The following is a 27137-nucleotide window of genomic DNA, read 5'->3' as shown; positions in this document are numbered from 1 at the left end:
ATCTAGATGTGTGGTGAGCACTTTGAACCCCCAAGTGCTTCACAGAAGTTTATAACACCCGGGCATCAAAATAAAAAAATCATATTTTTTCCACAAACCTGATCTTTTAGTCCCCAGTTTTTTTATTTTCCCAAGGGTAACAGGAGAAATTGGACCCCAAAAGTTGTTGTGCAATTTGTCCTGATTACACTGATATCCCATATGTGGGAGAAAACTACTGTATGGGCACACATCGGGGCTTGGAATGGAAGTAGTGACGTTTTGGAATGCAAATTTTGATGAAATGGCCTGCGGGTGCAATGTGGCATTTGGAGAGCCCCTGATGTGCCTAAACTGTGGAAACCCCCACAAGTGACCCCATTTTGGAAACTAGGGCCCCCATGGAACTTATCTAGATGTGTGGTGAGCACTTTGAACCCCCAAGTGCTTCACAGAAGTTTATAAAGCCCGGGCGTCAAAATAAAAACATCATATTTTTTCCACAACCATGATCTTTTAGACCCCAATTTATTTTATTTTCTCAAGGGTAACAGGAGAAATTGGACCCCAAAAGTTGTTTTCCAATTTGTGCTGAGTACGCTGATATCCCATATGTGGGAGAAAACTACTGTATGGGCACATGTCAGGGCTCGGAAGGGAAATAGTTACGTTTTGGAATGCAGACTTTGTTGGAATGGTCTGCGGGTGTCATGTTCCCCTTGGATAGCCCCTGATGTACCTAAACTGTGGAAAACCCCACAAGTGACCCCATTTTGGAAACTAGACCCCCCAAGGAACTTATCTAGATGTGTGGTGAGCACTTCGAACCCCCAAGTGCTTCACAGAAGTTTATAACGTAGAGCCATAAAAATAAAAAAATCATATTTTTTTTCCACAAAAATGATATTTTTGCCCCCAATTTTTTATTTTGCCAAGGGTAACAGGAGAAATTGGACCCCAAAAGTTGTTGTGCAATTTGTCCTGAGTAGGCTGATACCCCATGTGTAGGGGTAAACCACTGTTTGGGCGCATGACTAAAAAACTATTTTTATTGTAAAAATAGTTTTTGCATCACCACATTTTGAGAGCTATAATTTTTCCATATTTTGACCAACTGAGTCTTGTGAGGTCTTACTTTTTGCGGGACGAGTTGACGTTTTTATTGCTACCATTTTCGGGCACGTAACATTTTTGATCGCTTTTTGTTCCGATATTTGGGACGCAGAATGAACAAAAACCAGCATTTCATGAATTTCTTTTGGGGGGTGCGCTTATACCGTTCCGCGTGTGGTAATATTGATAAAGCAGTTTTATTCTTCGTGTCAGTACAGCGATACCTCATTTATGTTTTTTTTATGTTTTGGCGCTTTTATGCAATAAAAACAATTTTATATAAAAAATAATTATTTTTGCATCGCTTTATTCTGCGAGCTATAACTTTTTTTATTTTTTTCTGATGACACTGTATGATGGCTTGTTTTTGGCAGAACAAGATGACGTTTTCAGTGGTACAATGATTATTTATATACTTTTTTTGATCGCATGTTATTGCACTTTTGGTGGTATGATGATAAAGCATTGTTTTTTGCCTAGTTTTTTTTTTTAAGGGATTCACTAAAGGGGTTAACTAGTGAGACAGTTTTATAGGGCGGGTTGTTACGGACGCGGCAATACTAAATATGTGTATTTTTATTGTTTTGGGTTTCTTTTAACCCCTTCCTGACATCCGACATACTATCCCGTCCATGGGACCCGGGCCCCTATGCCCATGGACGGGATAGTATGTCTACCGCGATCAGCGGCGCCCACGTGGTGAGCGCCGCTGATCGCGGCCGGGTGTCAGCTGATTATCGCCAGCTGACACCCGGCACAATGTGTCAGGGGCGGTCACGGACCGCCCCCGACACGTTAACCCCTTGCACACCGCGATCAAACATGATCGCGGTGTACCGGGAGTTAAAGGGAAGCATCGGCAGGGAGGGGGCTCCCTCCTTGCTTCCCTAAGCCCCCCACGGCAGCGCAATGTGCAGCGCTGCTGCGGGGGACTCCTTTCCTCCAGGTCCCCGAATCCAAGATGGCGACGGGGGCCTTCGGGGGCCTGCAGGAAGCTGGCTTCCTCAGTGCCTGCAAAGCGCAGGCAAGAGGAAGTCTTCTTCAATGCCTGTGACAGATTGCTGATCAGTCACAGTGATCTGTGATGTGACAGATCAGCGATCTGTCACAGGACAGTGATGTCCCACCTGGGACTATGTAATAAAGTAAAAAAAAAATTAAAAAAAGTGTAAAAATAATTTTAAAAAAATCGCCAAATAAATTAGTAAAAAAAAAAAAAAATATTCCCCAATAAATTCATTTTTTGAAAATAAAAAAAACCCAAAACAATAAAAGTACACATATTAGGTATCGCCGCGTCCATAACGACCCGCCCTATAAAACTGTCCCATTAGTTAACCCCTTTAGCGAACCCCTTAAAAAATAAAAATAAAAAACGAAGCAAAAAATAATGATTTATTATCATACCGCCAAACAAAAAGTGTAATAACGCGCGATCAAAAAGACGCATATAAATATCCATGATACCGCTGAAAACATCATCTTGTCCCGCAAAAAACGAGCCTCCAGACAGCATCATCAGCGAAAAAATAAAAAAGTTATAGCTCGCAGAATAAAGCTATGCAAAAATAATTATTTTTTATATAAAATAGTTTTCATTGCATAAAACCGACAAAACATAAAAAAAGACCTAAATGAGGTATCGCTGTAACCGTACTGACCCGAAGAATAAAACTGCTTTATCAATTTTACCGCACGTGGAACGGTGTAAACGCACTCCCCCAAAAGAAATTCATGAAACGCTGGTTTTTGTTCATTCTACGTCCCAAAAATCGGAATAAAAAGCGATCAAAAAATGTCACGTGCCCGAAAATGGTACCATTAAAAACGTCAACTCGTCCCGCAAAAAATAAGACCTCACATGACTCGGTGGGTCAAAATACGGAAAAATTATAGCTCTCAATATGTGGTGATGCAAAAACTATTTTTACAATAGAAAGCGTCTTTTAGCGTGCGACAGCCGCCAAACATAAAAACCGCCATAAATAGTAAATCAAACCCCCCCTTATCACCCCCTTAGTTAGGGAAAAATAATAAAATTAAAAAAAATGTATTTATTTCCATTTTTCCATTAGGGCTAGGGTTAGGGCTAGGGTTAGGGCTAGGGTTAGGGCTAGGGTTAGGGCTTGGGTTAGGGCTAGGGTTAGGGCTGAGAATAGGGTTAGGGGTGTGTTGGGGTTTGGGTTGGAGTTAGAATTGGGGGTTTCCACTGTTTGGGCACATCAGGGGCTCTCCAAATGCAACATTGCGTCTGATCTCAATTCCAGCCAATTCTGAGTTGAAAAAGTCATATGGTGCTCCTTCCCTTCCAAGCTCTGCCATGTGCCCAAACAGTGTTTACCCCCACATGTAGGGTATCAGCCTACTCAGGACAAATTGCAAAACAATTTTTGGGGTCCAATTTCTCCTGTTACCCTTAGGAAAATAAAAAATTGGGGGCAAAAATATCATTTTTGTGGAAAAAAATGATTTTTTTATTTTCACGTCCGAGCGTTATAAACTTCTGTGAAGCACTTGGGGGTTCAAAGTGCTCACCACACATCTAGATAAGTTCTGTGGGGGGGTCTAGTGTCCAAAATGGGGTCACTTGTGGGGAGTTTCAATAGTTTAGGTACATCAGGGGCTCTCCAAACGCACATGACACCCGCAGACCATTCCATCAAAGTCTGCATTCCAAAATGGCACTGCTTCCCTTCCGAGCCCCGACGTGTGTCCATACAGTAGTTTTCTCCCACATATGGGGTGTCAGCGTACTCATGACAAATTGGACAACAACTTTTGTGGTCCAATTTCTCCTGTTACCCTTGGGAAAATGAAAAAATTGGGGACTAATTGATCATGTTTGTGGAAAAAATACGATTTTTTTATTTTCATGCCCGGGCATTATAAACTTCTTTGAAGCCCTTGGGGGTTCAAAGTGCTCGCCTCACATCTATATAAGTTCCTTAGGGGGTCTAGTTTTCAAAATGGTGTCATTTGTGGGGGGTTTCCACAGTTTAGGTACATTAGGGGCTCTCCAAAGGCAACATGACACCCGCAGACCATTCCATCAATGTCTGCATTCCAAAACGTCACTACTTCCCTTCCGATCCCCGACGTGTGCCCATACAGTAGTTTTCTCCCACATATGGGGTATCAGCATACTCAGGACAAATTGGACAACAACTTTTGGTGTCCAATTTCTCCTGTTACCCTTGGGAAAATAAAAAAAATTGGGACTAAAAGATCATGTTTGTGGAAAAAATACGAATTTTTTATTTTCACGCCCGGGCGTTATAAACTTCTGTGAAGCACTGGGGGGTTCAAAGTGCTCACCACACATCTAGATAAGTTCCTTGGGGGGTCTAGTTTACAAAATGGTGTCATTTGTGGGGGGTTTCCACTGTTTAGGTACATCAGGGGTTTTCCAATCGCGACATGGTGTCCGATCTCAATTCCAGCCAAAAACGTCAAATGGCGCTGCTTCCCTTCCGAGCTCTGCCATGCGCCCAAATAGTGGTTTACCCCCACATGTGGGGTATCAGCGTACTCAGGACAAATTGCACAATAACTTTTAGGGTGCTGTTACCCTTGGAAAAATAAGAATTGAGGGTGAAAAGATCATTTTTGTGGAAAAAATATGATTTTTTAATTGTACGGCTTTATGTTATAAACTTCTGTGAAGCCCTTGGGGGTTCAAAGTTCTCACCACACATCTAGATAAGTTCCTTAGGGGGTCTAGTTTCCAAAATAGTGTCATTTGTGGGGGGTTTCCACTGTTTTGGTACATCAGGGGTTTTCCAATCGCGACATGATGTCCGATCTCAATTCCATCCAAAAACGTCAAATGGCGCTGCTTCCCTTCCGAGCTCTGCCATGCGCCCAAATAGTGGTTTACCCCCACATGTGGGGTATCAGCATACTCAGGGCAAATTGCACAATAACTTTTAGGGTCCTGTTACCCTTGGGAAAATAAAAATTGGGGTGAAAAGATCATTTTTGTGGAAAAAATATGATTTTTTAATTGTACCGCTGTACGTTATAAACTTCTGTAAAGCCCTTGTGGGTTCAAAGTTCTCACCACATATCTAGATACAGTCATATGTAAAAGTTTGGGCACCCCTATTAATGTTAACCTTTTTTCTTTACAACAATTTTGGTTTTTGCAACAGCTATTTCAGTTTCATATATCTAATAACTGATGGACTCAGTTATATTTCTGGATTCAAATGAGGTTTATTGTACTAACAGAAAATGTGCAATCTGCATTTAAACAAAATTTGACCAGTGCAAAAGTATGGGCACCCTTATCATTTTCTTGATTTGAACACTCCTAACTACTTTTTACTGACTTCCTGAAGCACTAAATTGGTTTTGTAACCTCATTGAGCTTTGAACTTCATAGCCAGGTGTATCAAATCATGAGAAAAGGTATTTAAGGTGGCCACTTGCAAGTAGTTCTCCTATTTGATTCTCCTATGAAGAGTGGCATCATGGGCTCCTCAAAACAACTCTCAAATGATCTGAAAACAAAGATTATTCAACATAGCTTTTCAGGGAAAGGATACAAAAAGTTGTCTCAGAGATTTAACCTGTCAGTTTCCACTGTGAGGAACATAGTAAGGAAATGGAAGAACACAGGTACAGTTCTTGTTAAGCCCAGAAGTGGCAGACCAAGAAAAATATCAGAAAGGCAGAGAAGAAGAATGGTGAGAACAGTCAAGGACAATCCACAGACCACCTCCAAAGACCTGCAGCATCATCTTGCTGCAGATGGTGTCACTGTGCATCGGTCAACAATACAGCGCACTTTGCACAAGGAGAAGCTGTATGGGAGAGTGATGCGAAAGAAGCCGTTTCTGCAAGCACGCCACAAACAGAGTCGCCTGAGGTATGCAAAAGCACATTGGGACAAGCCAATTACATTTTGGAAGAAGGTCCTGTGGACTGATGAAACAAAGATTGAGTTGTTTGGTCATACAAAAAGGTGTTATGCATGCGCTGTATTGTTGACCGATGCACAGTGACACCATCTGCAGCAAGATGATGCTGCAGGTCTTTGGAGGTGGTCTGTGGATTGTCCTTGACTGTTCTCACCATTCTTCTTCCCTGCCTTTCTGATATTTTTCTTGGCCTGCCACTTCTGGGCTTAACAAGAACTGTACCTGTGTTCTTCCACATCCTTACTATGTTCCTCACAGTGGAAACTGACAGGTTAAATCTCTGAGACAACTTTTTGTATTCTTCCCCTGAAAAGCTATGTTGAATAATCTTTGTTTTCAGATCATTTGGGAGTTGTTTTGAGGAGCCCATGATGCCACTCTTCATAGGAGAATCAAATAGGAGAACTACTTGCAAGTGGCCACTTTAAATACCTTTTCTCATGATTTGATACACCTGGCTATGAAGTTCAAAGCTCAATGAGGTTACTAAACCAATTTAGTTCTTCAGGAAGTCAGTAAAAAGTAGTTAGGAGTGTTCAAATCAAGAAAATGATAAGGGTGCCCATACTTTTGCACCGGTCAAATTTTGTTTAAATGCAGATTGCACATTTTCTGTTAGCACAATAAACCTCATTTGAATCCAGAAATATAACTGAGTCCATCAGTTATTAGATATGTGAAACTGAAATACCTGTTGCAAAAACCAAAATTGTTATAAAGAAAAAAGGTTAACATTAATAGGGGTGCCCAAACTTTTACATATGACTGTAAGTTCCTTGGGGGGTCTAGTTTCCAAAATGGGGTCACTTGTAGGGGGTTTCCACTGTTTAGGTACATCAGGGACTCTCCAAACGTGACATGGCGTCCGATCTGAATTCCAGCCAATTTTGCATTGAAAAAGTCAAACGGCGCTCCTTCCATTCTGAGCTCTGCCATGCGCCGAAACAGTCGTTCCCCCCCACAAATAAGGTATCAGCGTACTCAGGACAAATTGCACAATAACTTTTGCAGTCCAATTTCTCCTGTTACCCTTGGTAAAATAAAAAAATTGAACATGAAGTATTTTTTTTGTGAAAAAAAGTTAGATGTTCATTTTTTTTTAAATATTCAAAAAAATTCCTGTGACGCACCTAAAGGGTTAATAAATTTCTTGAATGTGGTTTTGAGCACCTTAAGGGGTGCAGTTTTTAGAATGGTGTCACTTTTGGGTATTTTCTATCATATAGGCCCCTCAAAGTGGCTTCAAATGTGATGTGGTCCTAAAAATAAAATGGTGTTGTAAAAATGAGAAATCGCTGGTCAACTTTTAACCCTTATAACTTCCTAACAAAAAAAAATTTTGGTTCCAAAATTGTGCTGATGTAAAGTAAACATGTGGGAAATGTTAGTTACCAAGTTTTTTGTGTGCCGTATCTCTGTGATTTAAGGGCATAAAAATTCAAAGTTGGAAAATTGTGAAATTTTCAAAATTTTTGCCAAATTTCTGTTTTTTTCACAAATAAATGCAAGTTATTTGAATGAAATTTTACAACTAACATGAAGTACAATATGTCACGAGAAAACAATGTCAGAATCACCGGGATCCATAGAAGCGTTCCAGAGTTATGACCTCATAAAGGTACAGTGGTCAGAATTGTAAAAATTGGCCCGGTCATGAACGTGCAAACCACCCTTGGGGGTGAAGGGGTTAATTTACAAAAAAAAAATTATTAGGGATTTTTTTTAATTATTATTTATTTAGGAATTTTTTAAAATTATTTTTACACTTGTTTTTTTTTCACTTTATTATATTGTCCCAGTGTGGGACAATATAATGAAGTGTCTGATCGCTGATCAGACAGTTTGCACAGCACTCTGTCAGATCAGTGATCTGACAGGCACTGCACAGGCTTTCTCAGTGCTTGCTCTCAGCAGGCACTGAGGAAGCCGCCTCCCTGCCGGCCCCCGAAGGTCCCCGCAGCCATATTGGATCTGGGGGCCTGCAGGGAGGAGACCCTCGGAGCAGTGCAGCACATCATGTTTGATCGCAGTGTGCCAGGGGCACATAGTGCCAGGTGTCAGCTGTGATAATCAGCTGACACCCGGCCGCAATCAGCAGCCCTCCCCCCTGAGAGCGCCACTGATCGCACTGACGTACTATCCCGTCCCCAGTCATACGGGCCCCGGTGCCATGGACGGGATAGTACGTCAGATGTCAGAAAGGGGTTAAATTTCTCTTTCATAAATCAATAGTACACATGAAAATCAGCAGCTTTGTAATTTGCTTCTTTCTCTGTCAAAATTGATCAGTCATCAAAATTCTCAATTCTGAGGTAAAATCTGTATTAAGTGAAGACAGACTTTCCCATTACTGCGATAGAAATGGTAGTTGCTACAAATACAATTCTGTCTAGATGGGAGGGAGGGGAGGAGGGAGGATCTCTGCCTCTAGCTCATCCTGTCAAAATAGAATTATATCTGTAGCAGCTGCCATCTCCTATCTCGGTAATCAGAAGGCCTGTCTTCTCTGAATACAGATTGTGCCTCAGAATTGAGAATTTTGTAATAATGACTGATCAATTTTGACAATATTATGATGGACATCTATAAAGCAGATTAAGATAGACACATTTTTCAGAATGATTAATAAAATATCTGAAACATAAAGTGCATTCAATGAGGTTAGGACAAAAACTTGATATAATATAGCAATGGATGATATATAAGGTACAGTACCAATACCCATATTAATAAATTAGAATATACAGGGTAGAAGGGTAGAATATAACAATCAAATCAATCAAACATAGTAATATAATGTTGATGACCCTATAATAGGTATTCATAAAAAAAATAGACTGTCAGGTATCAATAGAAAACTTCACTTGTACCATCTCAGGGTAACCCACAACCTACAGGTATACCTCCTTCAGCTCACGGCTGTACTCATTGCTGCTAAGCTCTCCTTCCCCGTCTATTCCACTCCCCAGGATCCAGGATGTTCTGGCTGTATTAAGAGCCAAACTGCCACTTTATCTAGTTACAGGGCTTGCTACTTTATGACTGTGCAACAACTCACATAGTAAAAAAGGTAAACCACTAGAAACTGCAACTGACCCGGCAGGTTCATGTACAGATTAGAGATTCTGACCCTGCAGTCCTTAATGGTTCCTCCATGGGCAGGAATAGCCCTAACAGACTAAAACAAGGCAGCTCGGGCCTATGCTGCCAAAAAGGCCATTGAGCACTTCACATTGTTCTTAAGGTTCCGGAATGCAGAGTAGAGTGCAATTTACCTACAGAAGGGAAGGAGTGCTGAGATGGATAGAGATCTCAGTGAGTTAAAGCAAACCACAAAATACAAAATGAGCATATCAGGTACGTACTGCTAGACAGTATGCTTCCTAATTCCTAACAAAAAGAAGACAATAGATGCAGGGCGAAAAGTATAATCAGCAGAGAGATAAACCTTAGCTGGTCTTTCACTGACTGGCATAAACAATGACAGTATGGATGGACATCCAAATGAGAATATCACTGGCAGGCAACATCGCAGGGGGCAGTCACCCAGGGCACCTTGCTTGGAGGAGCATACGTGGAGTTACTGCCACTCTTAACCCTTGTATATCCCTGATGTAGGCTGGTGCCAAAATACAAGTTGCGTTCTGGTGCCATTCCAGCAGGGGGAGATGAATATAGGTAATCTGTACTTTTGTATTTATAAGTTTACTTTGTTATGATCTATGCTTTTGCAATACTGTCACTTGCACATTTACTTTGCTAACCTTAGATTATCATGTCTTTCAAAAACCATAGTTAAAGTAATAATAATAATAATAATAATTTTTATTTATATAGCGCCAACATATTCCGCAGCACTTTACAATTAAGCGGGGACATGTACAGACAATAAATTCAATACAAGTTAAGACAATTCAAACAGTGACATTAGGAGTGAGGTCCCTGCTCGCAAGCTTACAATCTACAAGGAAATGGGGGGACACAGTAGGTGAGAAATGCTTGTTAATTCAGGTCTGGCAATTATAATAGGGATTTTCATATAAAGCTGCATGATCCGGTCATCAGCCTGTGTGTTTAAGTGCAATAGACAAGTATCAAGTGCAGTTATCATGTGCATGAAGGGTGTGGAGACAGATGAATAGTAGGGTGCAGATTCAGAATAATATTTGGAAGGAGGGAACAGGGCAAAGTTAGCTTGCTGAGTAGTTGATGTGGTAGGCTTGTTTGAAGAGATGGGTTTTCAAAGTGCGCTTGAATAGGTCAGGGCTAGGTATCAGTCTGATCGTCTGGGGAAGTGCATTCCAGAGAGCTGGAGCAGCACGAGAGAAGTCTTGGAGACGGAGGTGCGAGGTTCGGATTATGGGGGATGTCATTCAAAGTATGTTGAATTGTTTATAGCATATATATATGACCATACTTATCCAATTTCCTCATACTGTGTTTTTACCTTTTGTGTCTTCCCCTCCTTGTGGAGTGTGTCAATGACTGCCTTCTGGACATCAGTCAAGTCAGCAGTCTTCCCCCTGATTGTGGAGCCTACTGAAACAGACTAAGGCTAGTTTCACACTAGCGTTTATGAGCGCAGCGACGGCCTGCGCACGGCCGTCGCTAAGCCTCGCCCCCTGCCGCGCCTCAGCCGGTAGCTCCGCCTACCGGCGCATGACGCTGCATGCGCCCTGCGTCCCCTATCTTTATCACTGGGGGCGCAGGCCGTGCGCAGTATGCGTTTGGCGGCGCATGCGCCTTTTTGACGGTGCGCCGGCCTGCGCCAAACGCAACCTGCTGCAGTTTGGTTGCGCCGGCGCACCGTCAAAGAGGCGCATGCGCCGCCAAACGCATACTGTGCACGGCCTGCACCCCCAGTGATAAAGATAGGGAACGCAGGGAGCATGCAGCGTCATGCGCCGGTAGGTGGAGTTACCGGCGGAGGCGCGGCAGGGGCGGGGCTTAGCGGCGGCCGTGCGCAGGCCGTCGCTGCGCTCATAAGCGCTAGTGTGAAACTAGCCTAAGGGACCTTTTTAAACTGTTAGGAAGCCTTTGCAGGTGGTATTTGTTAATCATTCTAATTTACTGAGATAATGACTTTTGGGTTTTCATTGGCTGTAAGCAGTAATCATCAACATTAACAGAAATAACCACTTGAAACAGATCACTCTGTCTGTAATGACTCTATATAGTATAGGAGTTTCACTTTTTGTATTGAAGAACTGAAATAAGTTAACTTTTTGCTAATATTCTAATTTTGTGAGAAGCACCTGTATGAGTTCAGTTATATAATGTGTGTTTGTACAATGATTAGCTATACTATTTGTGTATGCTATGTGCAAAATCTCCGACGTAGCCTAGGAGTTGCAGTGTTAACTTCCTTTTCGATTATAAAGGCTGACAGGGAGATATATTTCACAAGTAAGAAGCAAGATAGAAAGCCTGATGCTGTATTAGATCTCCTTCACAAGTGCTGGTGATTCGTGTACAGGAAAAAAACAGTGTTGGTGAGATCCAAAGTCTGTTTCCATATGTGACATCTATGTATCTGTTTGCTGTCCATGTGTCACATCCGTGTGTCGCCCTTGTGTCTGTGTGACACGTAGCAGCACCTGGGAAGAAGCAGTACAGTTTGCGCTGTTCCCAGGTGCCAGCCAGTTACTGAAGGCAGCTCTCATGATTGTCACCTGGTCTCGCTGAGATCAGAGTGACCAGGAGACAATGATTGGAGTTGTATTTAGCACCTGCTGTGTGTGTCCCTCCTGTGTAAAATAAATAATTAAATTTAAAAAGCAGCATGGGTGCCGATATTAATAATCTGGGAAATGGAACAATATCCAAAATTGTTCCCAGGCTATTAATAACAGCTCATAGCTGTTTTCTTAGCCTTTACTGGAGAATTTACTGGGGACCCCAGAACAAAAATGACAATGGGTCCCCCTGTAAAAATTCAAACCAACATAGGATAAATTGACAGCTTTTGGTTGATATTAATAGCCTGGGAAGGGGACAGAGATAATGCCACCCCTCCCAGGCTACCAACATCAGCCTTCAGTTGGCCCGCCCAGATATATTGCATCCATTAGCAAGTACTAATCTCAATCCAATATATCAGGAAAATAGAATTAACATGTGAACATATATTTCCCCATAAAACAACTTTTATTGAACAATATTAAAAAACACATACCCAGTGAAAAAACAGGGTTAGATACCAAAGGATAAACGGACCAAAAAAAATCAATTTGCCTATAGATTCCCTACAGTAGACCTAGAATTGCCCCTGCCTGGCTGTGGAGTTTTTTTTTGCGCCCGTACTCAACATGGACTATCCCTCACTTCCCTATCACAGCCCTATCAATATAGGTTGGAAAACAATATCATATAGGATAGAAATGAAGAGAGTCTTTTCTTAAATCCAGATACCCATAGGAAGTTCATATGAAGTGTGTCTTAATGGCAACAAGATAAAATATCAAAAACATCACAAATCATGACTGGTACGCCACAATAATGCATATATTGGAATGCTTTTGGCATAAAATAGGCATATGAACAGGACATGTGAAAAATCACAATAATACTGATAATTACATGTCCAAGTCTAGTATGGATTCAATGCATCCCTTTTAAACAATCCACAACATGGCTCATCATAGTGTGTTAGGCACATATATTTTATAAAGACCAAATAATAAACAGGCGATAAATCATAGCGATAAATAGTGAGGAGTAAACTTAGCATGAGTCGGATGCATCCCGACGCGTTTCCCTATCAACACAGGGGTTAGTAATGGAGAGGCATCTATAAGACGCTCCCATTGCTAACCTCATAGTTTTGAAATAAACACACAGCATGAATAAAATTCTTTTTGAAATTAAACAAAACACATTTATTTAACAATAAAAAAACAAAGTTCTGCTCACCTTACACCTAATCCATTGAAGTCCTTGTCCCCTTAAAAGACAGAAAAATATAAACAACCATTATACTCACTTTTTGCCTAATCCACCGATGCCATGTCCCCTGTAAAAAAACAAAAATTGTAAGCAACCATATCACTCACTTGTCCAAAGTGAAGATAAGCCATAATGTCCCATGCCATAATCCACCTCTGCAAAATCTGATTTACAACCTGAGTGGTGGTATGATGTGACCATCCGGGCTGAAAACCATTAGTCAATGTGGTGCTGCGAGCACAGCTTCAGTGATGAGCAATAACATCATAAAGCTTACCGCCGCTCACTGAAGGTGCATTCCCGGGCTCACTTCACTGTGAGCAGCCTGATGAACTGATGAAAAAATTCTCACGGTGCTCACAGTGATCTCATTGAAGTTATTGCAGTTTATCTGGCCGCTCACATTGAACTGTGCTCGTAGCAACTCATTGTGTCCTACTTTTCAGCATCATGGCAATGTTCATGTTGAAAATCAGATGTCTGAGAGATGGATTACAGCGTGGGACAGTATGGTTTATCTTCACATCAGACAAGTGACGGATATGGTTGTTTATTATTTTAGTTTTTATAGGGGACAAGGGCTTCAATGGATCAGGCGTAAGGTGAGTATTGTTGCTTAATATTTTCTGTCTTTTACAGGGGACAAGGGCTTCAAAGGAATAATGGTAAGGTGAGTATAAGGCTGGAGTCACACACAACCATTAAAAAATCGGTCCCATTTTAACGGTACGAAATCGCACAAAGAATTCTTGGCCAGATATCCGTCTGTCATCCCATTTTCCGGCAAGGAACCAATTTTAATCGCATCTAAGCATCAAATTGACATCCAATGCCAATGCCTGATGCCCTATCCTGTAGACCTGGAGAAGTTGTGCGATTTAATCACAAGTCACACGTTTGGTGCGTTTTCCATGCGTTTTTTTATCGCATCCATAGACTTGCATTGGGGAATCCGATCCGAAAATCGGTGACAATCGCAGCATGCTGCGATTGTCTCGGTCCGAGGATCGGATGCGATAAAAAATCGCATGATGTGAGCTGCCCCATAGAATAACATGGGTTCGAATGCAATGCGATTTTTTATCGCATTGCATTCGACCGTTTTAATCGCTAGTGTGACCCCGGCCTAACTGTGTTTTTTTATAATAAATGAGCAAAAAAGACTTTATTTTATTTCAAATAAAGGATTTTATTCTTGCTGTGAGTTTATTTCAATACTTACTATGGGGTTAGTAATGGGGGGTGTCTTATAGACGCCTCTCCATTACTAACACTTGGGCTTGATGTCACCTGACAATAAAAAGGTGAGATCAATCCCAACCATATTACCCCACTTGTCACCACCACAGGGCAAGTGGGAAGAGCAAGACTAACCGCCAGATTCGGCACATCTTATGGATGCAACCTATTTCTGGGGCGACTGAGGGCTGATGTTGGTAGCCTGGGGGGCAATATCTCTGACTCCTTCCCAGACTATTAATATCAACCCACAGCTGTCTGTATAGTCTTTGCTGGTTTGAATTTATAGGGGGACAATGCGTCATTTTTCTTTGGGAGGAGTCCCTGGTAAATTTACTGGGAAAGGCTAAGCAAAAAGCTGTGAGCAGTTATTAATAGCTTGAGAACCTTTTGGGATATTGACCCTTTTTCCATATTATTTTCATCAGCTCCCAGCTGTGGGCTTTCCCTCTGCTGAATATGAATATTGTGCTGGAGCCCATGCCGTTTTTTAAATTTAATTATTTTAATTTACACAGGAGAGGCACAGCTGGTTCTGAATACAACTCCCATCATTGTCTCCTGGTCACGCTAAACAACCAGGAGCCAATGATGAGAGCTGCACATCCAAGTGCAGTCCAATTTCCGCTGACTCACAGTATGGAGAAGATGGAGAAATTTTGTTTATTATCTTATCTTCACCTCTGATCAGAGTTTCATCAGAGTGTCATTAACATAATCGATCCGATTACCATATATACTCGTGTACAAGCCGAATTTTTCAGCCCCTTTTCTGGGCTGAAAAAGACCCTCTCAGCTTATACATGAGTCATACAGCTGAAAGCCAGTGAGGGAGGAGGAGCAGGAGACATGATACTCACCCTCCTGGCGTCTGCATATCCGGTTCTGCTACATCTCAGTCCCGGCGTCTGTATCTCCCTTCCTGTCTTCTTACTGTGCGGTCACATGGTACCACTCATTAAAGTCATGAATATGGACGTGTCTCCACTCTCATAGGGGTGGAGCCGCATATTAATGACTTTAATGAATGGTACCATGTGACCGCACAGGAAGAAGGCAGGAAGGGAGATACAGACACTGGGACTGAGATGTAGCAGAGTCGGATGTGCAGATGCCAGGAGGGTGAGTAGCACTGGGGGAGGGTGAGCCAGCCATGCCATAAGGAGAGGTGAGTATGTCATTTTTTTATTATATGGGGCATATGTGGAGCATGTTATGGGACACCAATAACTTTTGTGCAGCATTATTATATGTGGCATATGTTAATATGGAGCATGTTATGGGCCACCATTATCCTTTGTGCAGCATTATATGGGGCATATATTAATATGGAGCATGTTGCACCCTCAGCTTATACTCAAGTCATTAAGTTTTCCCAGTTTTTTGTGACAAAATTAGGAGGGTGGCTTATACTCGGGTCGGCTTATACACGAGTATATACAGTATCTTGCATGACATAATCTATGCTCTTGTGACCCTGGCCTCAGTGTGAGACTCAAGTGCGAGAAGTTCCATGTCATTAATCTATCACTGGCTGCAGCTAGATTGGATTCAGAGTGAAACAAGTGCAGTCTGATGAGACTCTGCCTCCTATAAAAATCATTATGAGGACAGTGCAAGTAACCTAGAATATAGCACTTCAGGTGCAAAAACAACAAGTTGAAAAACTAGGGTATCCTGAGAGAATACACAGTCTGTAAAACAAGAAAATTACACTATACTGCTTCAATAAACTAGGAAAGTGGAGTAAGGATAATTTTTTTCTTTCCACATTCAGCATGAACAAATACAGATGCAAACCATCTGAAATACAGTATATTACTACATTCATTTGTTTTATTTTAAAAAATGCATGTCAATTATATGTTGTAAGGAACAACAAGAACTTTTTATGCCTACATATTTTTCCTTTGTACATTTTTAAAGAAATAAGTTACAAAGGAATTTCAAAAATGGGACTATTTCCCAAGACTAATCTAATGACAAGAAAAACGCTTCTCTCCTCAAACTGAGGGCTTTTGAAGAGTTTTTTTTCCTTAAAAAAGTCTAGTTTCAGAAGAACACGGTAAAGGCTTTGGCAACTGAAGCGTCTTTCCACGAGCCGAGGAGGGAGTGAGAGGCAAAGACCTAGATTTTTTTCCTTTTTACATACTGATTGAAATTCCAGAATTTTCCAGCCCTGCATAACTGTGTATTGTGGTCTGAACCGGACACATCAGGGACTTTGAACGTATTTCCGTGTTTTTGTGCTTTGTCTTTGAGGTCATTCCCAAGAACTATTAACAAAAAGTAGCATTACTGCATAAGGATTTACTGTAGTTTTATTTATGAATTCCATTTACTTTACTAATGTGAAACATACAGATATATGTTATTTTTTGGAATATTATGTCGACAATATAGCTATTGTTTAAATTACAATAAATGTTAATAACATAGTATAAGTGTACCAATGTTGGCAATAAAGGATCCAATTTCTAAGATCTTCACTGTCCAGATCCACTGATAAGATATACTGTACATTGTTTCAAATCCATTAAAGATTGACTGATTTACAATACGCTGACTGGCAAAAGCAAAGAGCTTCATTTTTTCAGACTATGAGAATTTTGGCCAGCCCAGATATCCTAGGGTAGATATCTGAAGCAGTGTGTAGCTAGTGGTATAAGGGATCCAATCTGTGAAGGGTATTTATGAGGGCACCTGTGGCAAACACTAAAGGAACCACCTGTTTAATGCACTGGAAGTGGTACTTATGCGGTACTATAGGCATAAAATCAGGCTTTTTAAGGTATCTTTGGCTCACATTCACTGCTATAAGATTTTTTTAAGGATTTTTTTCAGAAACTTTAAGGAAAATGTGAAATACTAAAGGAGATTGCTGGATAACTTTCATCATTTTTTCACCCAGGGTGGAAGGTCAAGGACATGGTCTGATCATACCACATCTCCTGAGCAGGGGAGGGAGCAAAAGAGAGTATACAGACAGGACCGCACATGATCACAGCTGATTCTTTCAGTGATGTAAAGCATTTCTCGGCCTGTTTTTAAACTTGTTTTGCCTCAAAGAAATAATTATTTGTGATCCTGTGCTGTAATGTCTATAGACTTTTTTCTTTCTCCCCTGCCCAGGAGCTGTGGTATGATCAGACCATGTTCCTGTACGGTCAGACACAGCCATTACACAGTACACAGCAGGAACACATTTATAAGATTATCTCAGCACAGGAACATTTTATTAACACATCCAATTGTGGAATTTACTATTATTCCAAGATCTGTTATTTAAAATGTACTTTGTTCATGGAGAAAACCCATTTAAGGCTCTTATACACATATGACTAATGTCGGTAAAACCAGCTAATATCGGCGAGTTTGGCTGACATTCTAATTTGAATGCGGGCCCCAGACAGATAATGTCAGAGGAGATAAGGCTGTGGCATGTCTGATTTCGGACTGCTGATCCCTTTGTTTTTTTAGATAAGCTGCTGCCAGAGATGTCTGCCAGTGGCTCTATCATAGAAAGCATAGGAACATAGGATCACTTGGCAGAGTGAACACTCCTGTTTATGGGACAGTTGGGTGAGATACAGTGTCTGCCGGCCAAGTAATCATTCGAACCATCTAATGTGCATTGGAAAGTTTACTGTATATTAAGATAATTTGGAAAAAAGTATAAATAGTATACCCATCTTATTACTATAATTATTAGTACTATTAATGTTGAAAAGTAACATCAATTAACATTTACATTACCAATACTGAAACTAAGTGGAAAAATATTTTAATTTAAGATATTATGGCAGGTCATTGATTCAGGAAAAATGTGTGAATATAAAAGCTTCATTCAGCTATTAATATAAAAAAACTTTGGAAAGGAAGAAAGAAGGAAATATTACTTGGCAATAATTTGTGGGTAATGGCTTAAAATAAGAACTGAAGTTTTACCACCATTAGGACCACCCTGATTTTAAACTGAATTTGGATAAATGGCTGTTGTTTCAAATTTCAGCATTAAATAATCTCTCCCATGATCTGTTTTCTCCTTTCAACAGTGTACAGTAAATATATATATATGTATGTATGTACTGCAGTTTAAGTGTGCTAATATGCTCAGCTAAAACCATCTTCGTCGGTGTCTACCACTGCTCTGCTCCTCTTCTGAGTGACATCTCCGCTCTTCAGACCCTCTATGTCACACTGCACTTTGTGTGACCAAGAAGTGGCTTTGACAATGTAATCCTGGGGAGCGTCAGAACGAGGTTCTATAGACTTACATTGTTAAAGAGACTTCCAGCTCACGCATATGTAAGGGGAGTACTGGGACCGTGTAATACCTCACTCCCTTCCTTAGTGTTATAACAATGCTGCTATGTACATAATGTATATATTTGTTATTTCTTGTACCTGTTATTAGGGAAAGTGTAGTACCCATTTCTGGTCACTAGATGGGGCAGTATAGTAGATGTAATATAGTATAGTGAAACCAATTAGAAAACAGTTAAACATAGGAGGGGTCAGCTGCAGCTAAGAGAGGGGGAACTTCCTCATGGTAGTAAGACGGGCCAGCGTGCCCAAACCGCCTGCATGGGCTTAAGAGTCCGGAATGGTTGCAGTGACCATGTAACGTTTGTTAAGGAATAAACCCAGCCATCTGCAGCACCAGGCCAGAACAGCAGTGGGCCACAGCAGTCGTGGAACAGAAGCTTAAGAGAAACAGTGGCAGTACGGGGACGTAGGTGGCTCCATAATGTGGCAGCTTATCGCATGGGCTGATGCCCTCAGATCCAGGGCAAAACGGCTGAGGGTACTCCCAGATGCAGTGGGTTTGGACCAGAAGGATGCTGTGTCATTGCAGGAGACAGTACAGAAGGGCAGGTTGCTCACCATGTGGCAGCTGACTTCGGAGGCTGATAATCTCATGTCTGGGGCAAAACAGTCTAGGGAATGTCTAACGTAACAGAGCTAAACAGGGAGGATGCTGAGGAACCATACAATGTAGTCCGACTTGGGTATGTGCTGTGTGACAGAGAGAGAAGTGCAGGGAAAGAGGAAGAAATGTGCAATGCTAAACATGTTATTAATGCTGTGAAGAATATGGATGTGCTGCGTAAAGAAACCAGTAAAGTTGTTCTTTTGAAAGTTGAAATAGACTGCGGAACCATCTATAGGAATCCTTCAGCAGTGCAGAGAGGACCCTGACAGTGCAGAAAGTGAAGTCAGGAATGCAGAGTAATGGACGCTATTTTCATGTGATGGGAGGACAGGGCGCAGATACACTAGTGTTCTCATTACTATGGCCCTGGCCCTCCCTCACACATACAGCATAGAGTAACTCGGAGTGTCTGAAGAGCAGTGACATTACTGAGAAGAGGAGCAGAATGTCACTGGACACCGGAGAAGATGGTGGTAGGTGAGTATATTAACACACTTAGGCTGGAGTCACACACAATGTATAAAAATATGGTCCATTTTACAAAGACGAGAATTGCAGACATGTTCACTGAATATTTTGATGTATGTCATCCATGTGCAATGCGAGGATGCCATTTTCTCGCATCTAAGCATCCGTGTGACATCTGTATGGCATCTGTACGACGAGATTTTTTCGCCGGCTTGCAAAATGGAAATATAATGGTTTCATGGCCTCAAATATTCGTGAAAACATATATACAGTCTATATATATATATATATATATATATATATATATATATATATATATATATACTAGCTATGAACCCGTTCTACGCCCGGGTGGTGGGCGTTTTTATTGGTACATGGTCTCCCATCCTGGTATGTGCTGCCCCCCCTATCCTGGTGTGCATGGCTCCCCTCATCCCTATCCTGGTATGCATGGCCCTCTCACTCCCCAATCCTGGTATGCATTGTCCCCTCACCCCCCTATCCTGGTATGCATGGTCCCCTCAAGCCCAATCCTGGTATGCATGGTCCTCTTACCCCCCTATCCTGGTATGCATAGTCCTCTCACCCCCCTATCCTGGTATGCATGGTCCTCTCACCCCCCTAACCTGGTATACATGGTCCTCTCACCCCCCCTATCCTGGTATTCATGATTCTCTTACCCCCCCTATCCTGGTATGCATGGTCCTCTCCCCCCCTATCCTCTTATGCGTGGTCCTCTCACCCCCCAATCCTGGTATGCATGGTCCCCTCGCCCCCAATCCTGGTATACATAGTCCTCTCACCCCCCTTTCATGGTATGCATGGTCCCCTCACTCCCCTTTCGTGGTATGCATGGTCCCCTCACCCTCCTTTCTTGGTATGCGTGGTCCCCTCACTCTCCTTTCATGGTATGCGTGGTCCCCTCACCCCTCTTTCCTGGTATGCATGGTCCCCATCACCCCTATTAAACTACACACAAAATAGCGCTGTCCGGCGCCATATTGCTGAAGACACACTGCAAATGTGTCTTCAGTAAAATGGCGCCAGATTGCGCTATGCGCATGCGCGATTCCGGCCGCACTCCTGCCCTGGTCTCCGGCCGAAGAGAAGCGCCGCGGCAACACTCCTCCCGGTCAGGTAAGTATGGTGCCGGAAATAGTGGTATGCAGTGTGTATGCATACCGCCATCTCCGACGCCATACACACTCCTCACCGCTGGCTGCCTCATTCTGTCTGGAGCCAGACTGCGCAGGTGCGTCACGCTTAAGCAGTCTATAAAGGCTTCGGACAGAGTGACGCTTAGCCGGTTATATTATAGATATATATATATGTCAGTGAGACACATATACAGTGTGTATATATATATATATATATGTATGTATGTATGTTTCATACAGAGGAAGATAGCAGAATAGCCGATATTTCAATTGGCGGCTTCTGTAAAACCATTTCAGAACCCGACAGGATATGAGACATGGTTTATATACAGTAAACCATTGCATATCCATTAGATTTATATATGTCACTCACTAATAATGTTAGTAGTGTCTGTGTGATTACTTCATGGAAAAAACTTGCGTGGGCTGCCGCGCAATTTTCTCAGCCAAAGAGGGCAAGCCAGTGACTGAGGGCAGAAATTAATAGCCTAGTGAGGGACCATTGTTTTTGGCCCCCCACTGGCTAAAAAAAATCTGCCCCCAGCCACCCCAGGCGGAGAAAATTGCACGGGAGCCCACTCAAGTTTTTTCTATGAATAAATCCTTTAATTTAAAACGTACAGATCCAAAATTTTACACACACACACACACACACACACACACACACACACACACTACTAACATTATTAGTGAGGGACATATATAAATCTATAAACGGATATGCAATGGTTTACTGTATGTAAACCATGTCTCATATCCTGTCGGGTTCTGTAATGACTTTACAGATGCCGACAATTGAATTTTCACCTATTCTGCCATCTATTTATCTAACATGTATTCTATCTATTCTGTTTTAACCTGTCATTGTGAATATACAGTGTAGTGCACTGAATTGCCAACTTTTCTAAAGGACACCGGTGCGTATTTCTCGGTCACACGCATGGTCCGTGTGTAATCCGTTTTTTTCTTGCACCCATAGACTTGCATTGGCGACTCTGATGATGATGGGAGCTGCCTCATGGATTAACATTGGTCCGAGTGCTATGCGATTTTTTTCTCGTATGGCACTCGTCGTAATTCTCTCTAGTGTGACTCCGGCCTTACACTACAATGCATACAGTCACAGCTTATTTAATTTCTTTTATCTTGAGGACACAAATAATTTATTTTATTTGACCATTATGAGCTGTGCATCTATGGTAGTGAGTGAAAGCGGGCCTTACTTGCATGTATTATTTCAGATTATTGGTGTAATTAATCACAGTGGTGTATATTATGTACCATAAAGAAAGTTTTGTACTACAGCTATGTTACTATATTTGTACTGCAATAGAAAAACTATATAAATGCCAATCTAAAAACAACACTAAACAACAAAAACAAACATTTTCTGATTTATTTTTTCTAAATTACAGATCTATTTGCAATTTGGCTAGAGCAAGTGCTACTGAATACACTGTGACAAGACCAGGTAAGACTGAATAGTTCTGTAAATAACAGTTTATGACACACTCTTCCTCTGTGTCTACACTGTAGCTTTTTGATCTATTACTATTATACTTGATCTTGCTATGTAGTAAAAAAAACCTGAACTCATTTAAAAAAGGCAAAGTAGGACAAATTCATTGGATTTTCTGCTGTTGCATGCAACGTCGCATGCAACATCCTTGCCATAAACTTTGATGCAAATCACATGTGATACGTGACTCATCTAAAACTTGGTGGTTTTTTACAACAAAATCAGAGCCCTAAAATAGTCAGAGGACAGCAAATCGCATAAATGATTTTGTAGTACGACTTTACTGAGAATTGCTGTCGCGCAACACATGCTTCCTTGTAGCACTAGCCTAAATTGGTGGCTGGAGACATTGTTAACTCAAGTGGCACTATGGAGAGCAGCAGTACTTGCCTTCTTGGTTTTGCTCCCTGAACATTAAAGGAAGTCAGTTAGCAAATCTAGCTGTCTATTTGCCAATCTGATGTATTGAAAGTGGTCAGGAAAAGCAGACTAAAGTATATAGAGTAACGAAAGTCACATTGGATAGACCAGGGCTATTCCTATACTTTACTTCACTTATAATAGGTATGGTATCATTTTCTATGAGAATGCATTTGGTTAAAATTACTAGACTCTTTATGTAACTAAAAAAAAAATCACTGTGACATATATCAAAGGAAATCTGTCCGCAAGTTTGTGGTGCCCCATCTGAGGTAGCACGATATAGAGAAAGAGACCCTGATGATAAAGTCATGGATTTCTATGGTATAATGAACTGAACAGCAAATAAAAAAGTATCAATGCATTTATCTTTCAATAACCTACACAAGCTTATACATTTACCTTTTTTCAGAAAAGCAGCGCAAATAGGAAAGGAGGAATATGTCTGAATGTTATGAGTGATGTAAAGCTTGTTTGATACAGGCAATAAGGGGGATTATTGTGAGGAAGAGGAAACCTTGTGGGTGAAATTGTGAAAAGAGAGAAAAACTATATTTTTGGTGGAATCTATAGACCTTCCCCATCCCCAAACATCCCTGAGGAAGTTGGAGAGTTAGGGCTCGTATTCACTTGTGGGAGACTCGCACAATTCTCTTGCGAGTCTCTCGCATGAAAACTTGGCACTGCCGCCGGCACTCGGCATAAGAATACATGTAGCTGCACGCTCCTGTCCGAGTGCCGGCAGCAGTGCAGGTTTTCATGCGAGAGACTCTTTTCAATGCAAAATTAGCTGGAATTGAGATCGGACGCCATGTCACGTTTGGATAGCCCCTGATGTACCTAAACAGCAAAAAAGAAACACAAGTGACACCATTATGGAAACGAGACCCCCCCAATGAACTTACCTAGATTTGTGATGAGCACTTTGAACCCCCAAGTGCTTCACAGAAGTTTAAAACGTAGAGCTGTAAAAATAAAAAATCATATTTTTTCCACAAAAATAATCTTTTTGCCCCCAATTTTTTATTTTTCCAAGGGTAACAGGAGAAATTGGACTGCAAAGTTTCTTGTGCAATTTGGCCTGAGTATGCTGATACCCCATATGTTGGGGTTAACTACTGTTTGGGCACATGGCAGAGCTTGGACGGGAAGGAGCGCCATTTTACTTTTTCAATGCAAAATTGGCTGGAATTAAGATCAGACGCCATGTCGCATTTGGAGAGCCCCTGATGTGCCTAAACAGTGGAAACCCCCCACAAGTGACACCATTTTGGAAACTAGACCCCCTAAGGAACTTATCTAGATGTGCCAGCACAGGAAGGAAGGATAAAGCAATGTCGGATAGCAGTTAAAAACAATATTTATTCCAAAGAATATTATTAAAACATATTCAGGCACATAATGTCTGGCAAAACTGTATTAGAAGACAGATCTACACATTTCGACCGAGGTCTTTTTCAACCGGTCTTATTTTTAACAGCTATCTGACATCGCTGGATCCTTCCTTCCTGTGCTGGTATTTCTGTGTGCTCATTTGGATCCGTGCAGGGAGTTGGTGAAAAAATCTGCACTCAGCAAAGCGATGAGCTGACTACACATGTCTTTTTTCTATCTAATGTGTGATGAGCACTTTGAACCCCCAAGTGCTTCACACAAGTTTATAACGTAGAGCCATAAAAATAAAAAATCATATTTTTTCCACAAAAATGATCTTTTTACCCCCAATATTTTATTTTCCCAAGGGTAACAGAAGAAAGACCCCAAGAGATATTGTGCAGCCAGATTTTACTGTTATTGTTTGCAGGTGCCATGACCCACTGGGAGAGCCCATGAAGTGCCAAAACAGCAGGTCTCCATATAAGTGACCCCATTTTTCGAACTACACCTCTCAATGAATTCATCTATGGGTGCAGTGATCATATTGACGCCATGGGTGTGTCACAGAATTTTATACCATTGGGCAGTGAGGAAAAAAAACCACATTTTAACACAAAAATTTTGTTTTAGTCAAAGATTTTACATTTTCACACAAGAAGTGGTTAAAAATGGCAACAAAATTTGTCCCACAATTTCTACTGAACATGGCAATACCCCATATGTGGCTGTACCGTGCTACTTAGCCATGTGGAGAGACTTGGGAGGAACGGAGCACTATTTGCCTATTCAAGTAAATGGGTCTGTGCACGTCAGTGTGTTTCCACGGACCATGTGTCTGTGGGCAAAATACGCTGACATGTCCATTTTTTAATGTCAGCATGGGCCTCAAAACATCTAGTGCACTTGTATATGCCTAACACACATGTCATACATGTGACATACATCGGCGCCAGGGAAGAAGCATTAGAGTAAGTGCTGTTCCCCAGCGCTGGGTGCTGAACACGGTTCTCATCGCCAGCAGAGCAGGGGAGAATGATGAGAGCTATGTTCAGCACCCGGTGCCGGGGAACAGCACTTACTGTAACGCTTCTTCCCTGGTGCCCATCCTTGTGGTACTGATGCAGCACATGCATGCCAAACGTGTGCTGCAAGTATTACACACACGGCCACTGACATCTCCGGTACCGTAAATATCAGGATGTGTGAAAGAGACATTATAGCCGGTTTATCTCTTTGGCTGCTGTCACACACTAAAAGATGCTTTTTATTGCAAAAAATAGTTTTTGCATCACCATATTTTGGGAGCTATAATTTTTCCATATTTTGGCCCACAGAGTCATGTGAGGTCTTGTTTTTTGCAGGACAAGTTGACATTTTTATTGGTACCTTTTTCGGGCACATGATATTTTTTGATCACTTTTTATTCCTATTTCTGGGAGGCAGAATGAACAAAAACCAGCAATTCATGAATTTCTTTTGGCGGGGGCGTTTATACCGTTTCGTGTGTGGTAAAATTGATACAGCAGTTTTATTCTTCGGGTTAATACAATTACAGCAATACCTCATTTATATCTTTTTTTATGTTTTTGCGCTTTTTTTACAATAAAAACTATTTTATATAAAAAATAATTATTTTTGCATCGCTTTATTCTGAAAGCTATAACTTTTATATTTTTCCGTTGATGGAACTGTATGGGAGCTTGTTTTTTATGGGACAAGATGACATTTTCAGCGGTACCATGTTTATTTATATCCGTCTTTTTGATGATAAAGCATTGTTTTTTGCCTTTTTTTATGGTGTTCAGTAAAGGGGTTAGCTAGTGGGACAGTTTTATAGGTTGGGTCATTACGGACGCGGCAATACCAAATATGTGTACTTTTATTGTTTAGATTTTTTTTCATTCAAATATATATTTAGTGATAGAATAAATATTGATTTTTGTATTTTTTATTTTTTTAAAATATTTTTACAATTATTTAAAAAAAATTAACTTTTTTTTTAACTTTTACACTTTGTCCCACTATCATTTTCTGCAGGCTGATAGTTATGCTATGCTATAGAAGCTATTTTTTGGGGAGGACTAGATCAGTCATTGTGGCTGTACAGTGTACAGTCAGCAAACACTGAAATTTGCTGCTTAAGTGTTTTAGATAGATTTATTCAGATGTTCCTATGATTTCTGAAGAACAATTCTTAGCCTTTAATTAGAGATAAAACCTTTATTAAGAAATATGGTACATCAGTTTTATGCCAAGAGTCAATATTTTGATCTATTTTTCAAAGACTTCTGAAATGTGCCCCTGGTATCTGGGATATCAGCTTGTAGACAAAATTGTGACTGATTCTTGCCTAATCAGTGCTTGTAGACTAAATTGTGACTGATTCTTGCCTAATCAGTGCTTGGAGTTTATCCCAATTTCTGAGATTTTATTCCTCCACTCTCTTTTTGATGATTGACCTCAAGTTCTGTATAAAATTGAAATATCTGTGGCCATGGATTCCAAAATTGACTGGTTTGATCATTGAGAAAATGCGTTATCATTTTTGCATTGTGACTTGGTGCTTCAACATGCCGGAAAAAGCATCTCCAACACCAAATTGCTCTTGGATTGTTGGGAGACGTTGTTCTTGGAGACATTGTTCTTGGAGGATGTTTAAACTAATGGCAAATAATTTTTACCTAATCAGTGCTGTGTTTTTGTTTGTCAACATACTTTTTAAGGCGTGACCAAAAGTCCACAATGAGATTGAAATTTGCAAAGTTTGCTGGCCATGGACCCAAACTTTCATTATTTTGTTCACTAAGTCATTTAGTTATCAATTTTACCTTGTGACATGATGCTCCATCATGCAGGAAAAAGCATTGTTCTTCACCACATTGCTCCTTGATTGTTAGAAGAAACTGTTTTTTGGAGGATATTTTGATACCATTCCATATTTGTGGCAGTGTTTTTAGGCAAAATTGTGAATGAGTTCATTTCCTTGGATGAAAATCAACACCACACATGAATGGGTCTTAGGATAATTTACTGGTGGCTTGACACGAGACTCATGGTAGCTC

General features: G+C 41.0%; 1 protein-coding gene across 1 annotated transcript in view; it reads left to right on the top strand.

The window, feature by feature from the left end:
- The window catches only part of COL8A2 (collagen type VIII alpha 2 chain), a 384151-nt gene that overhangs the window by 68242 nt on the left and 288772 nt on the right, over positions 1–27137 (top strand). The window contains exon 2 of the mRNA XM_073562830.1: positions 22175–22230. The gene's annotated coding sequence lies outside the window, so the exon portion shown is untranslated. The remainder of the gene's footprint in view (positions 1–22174; positions 22231–27137) is intronic.

Source organism: Dendrobates tinctorius, unplaced genomic scaffold, assembly GCF_039654945.1.
Source record: "Dendrobates tinctorius isolate UK_male_01 unplaced genomic scaffold, ASM3965494v1 ptg000015l, whole genome shotgun sequence".
In the NCBI taxonomy this organism is placed as follows: domain Eukaryota; kingdom Metazoa; phylum Chordata; class Amphibia; order Anura; family Dendrobatidae; genus Dendrobates; species Dendrobates tinctorius.
This window is presented reverse-complemented; position numbering and strand designations above follow the sequence as displayed.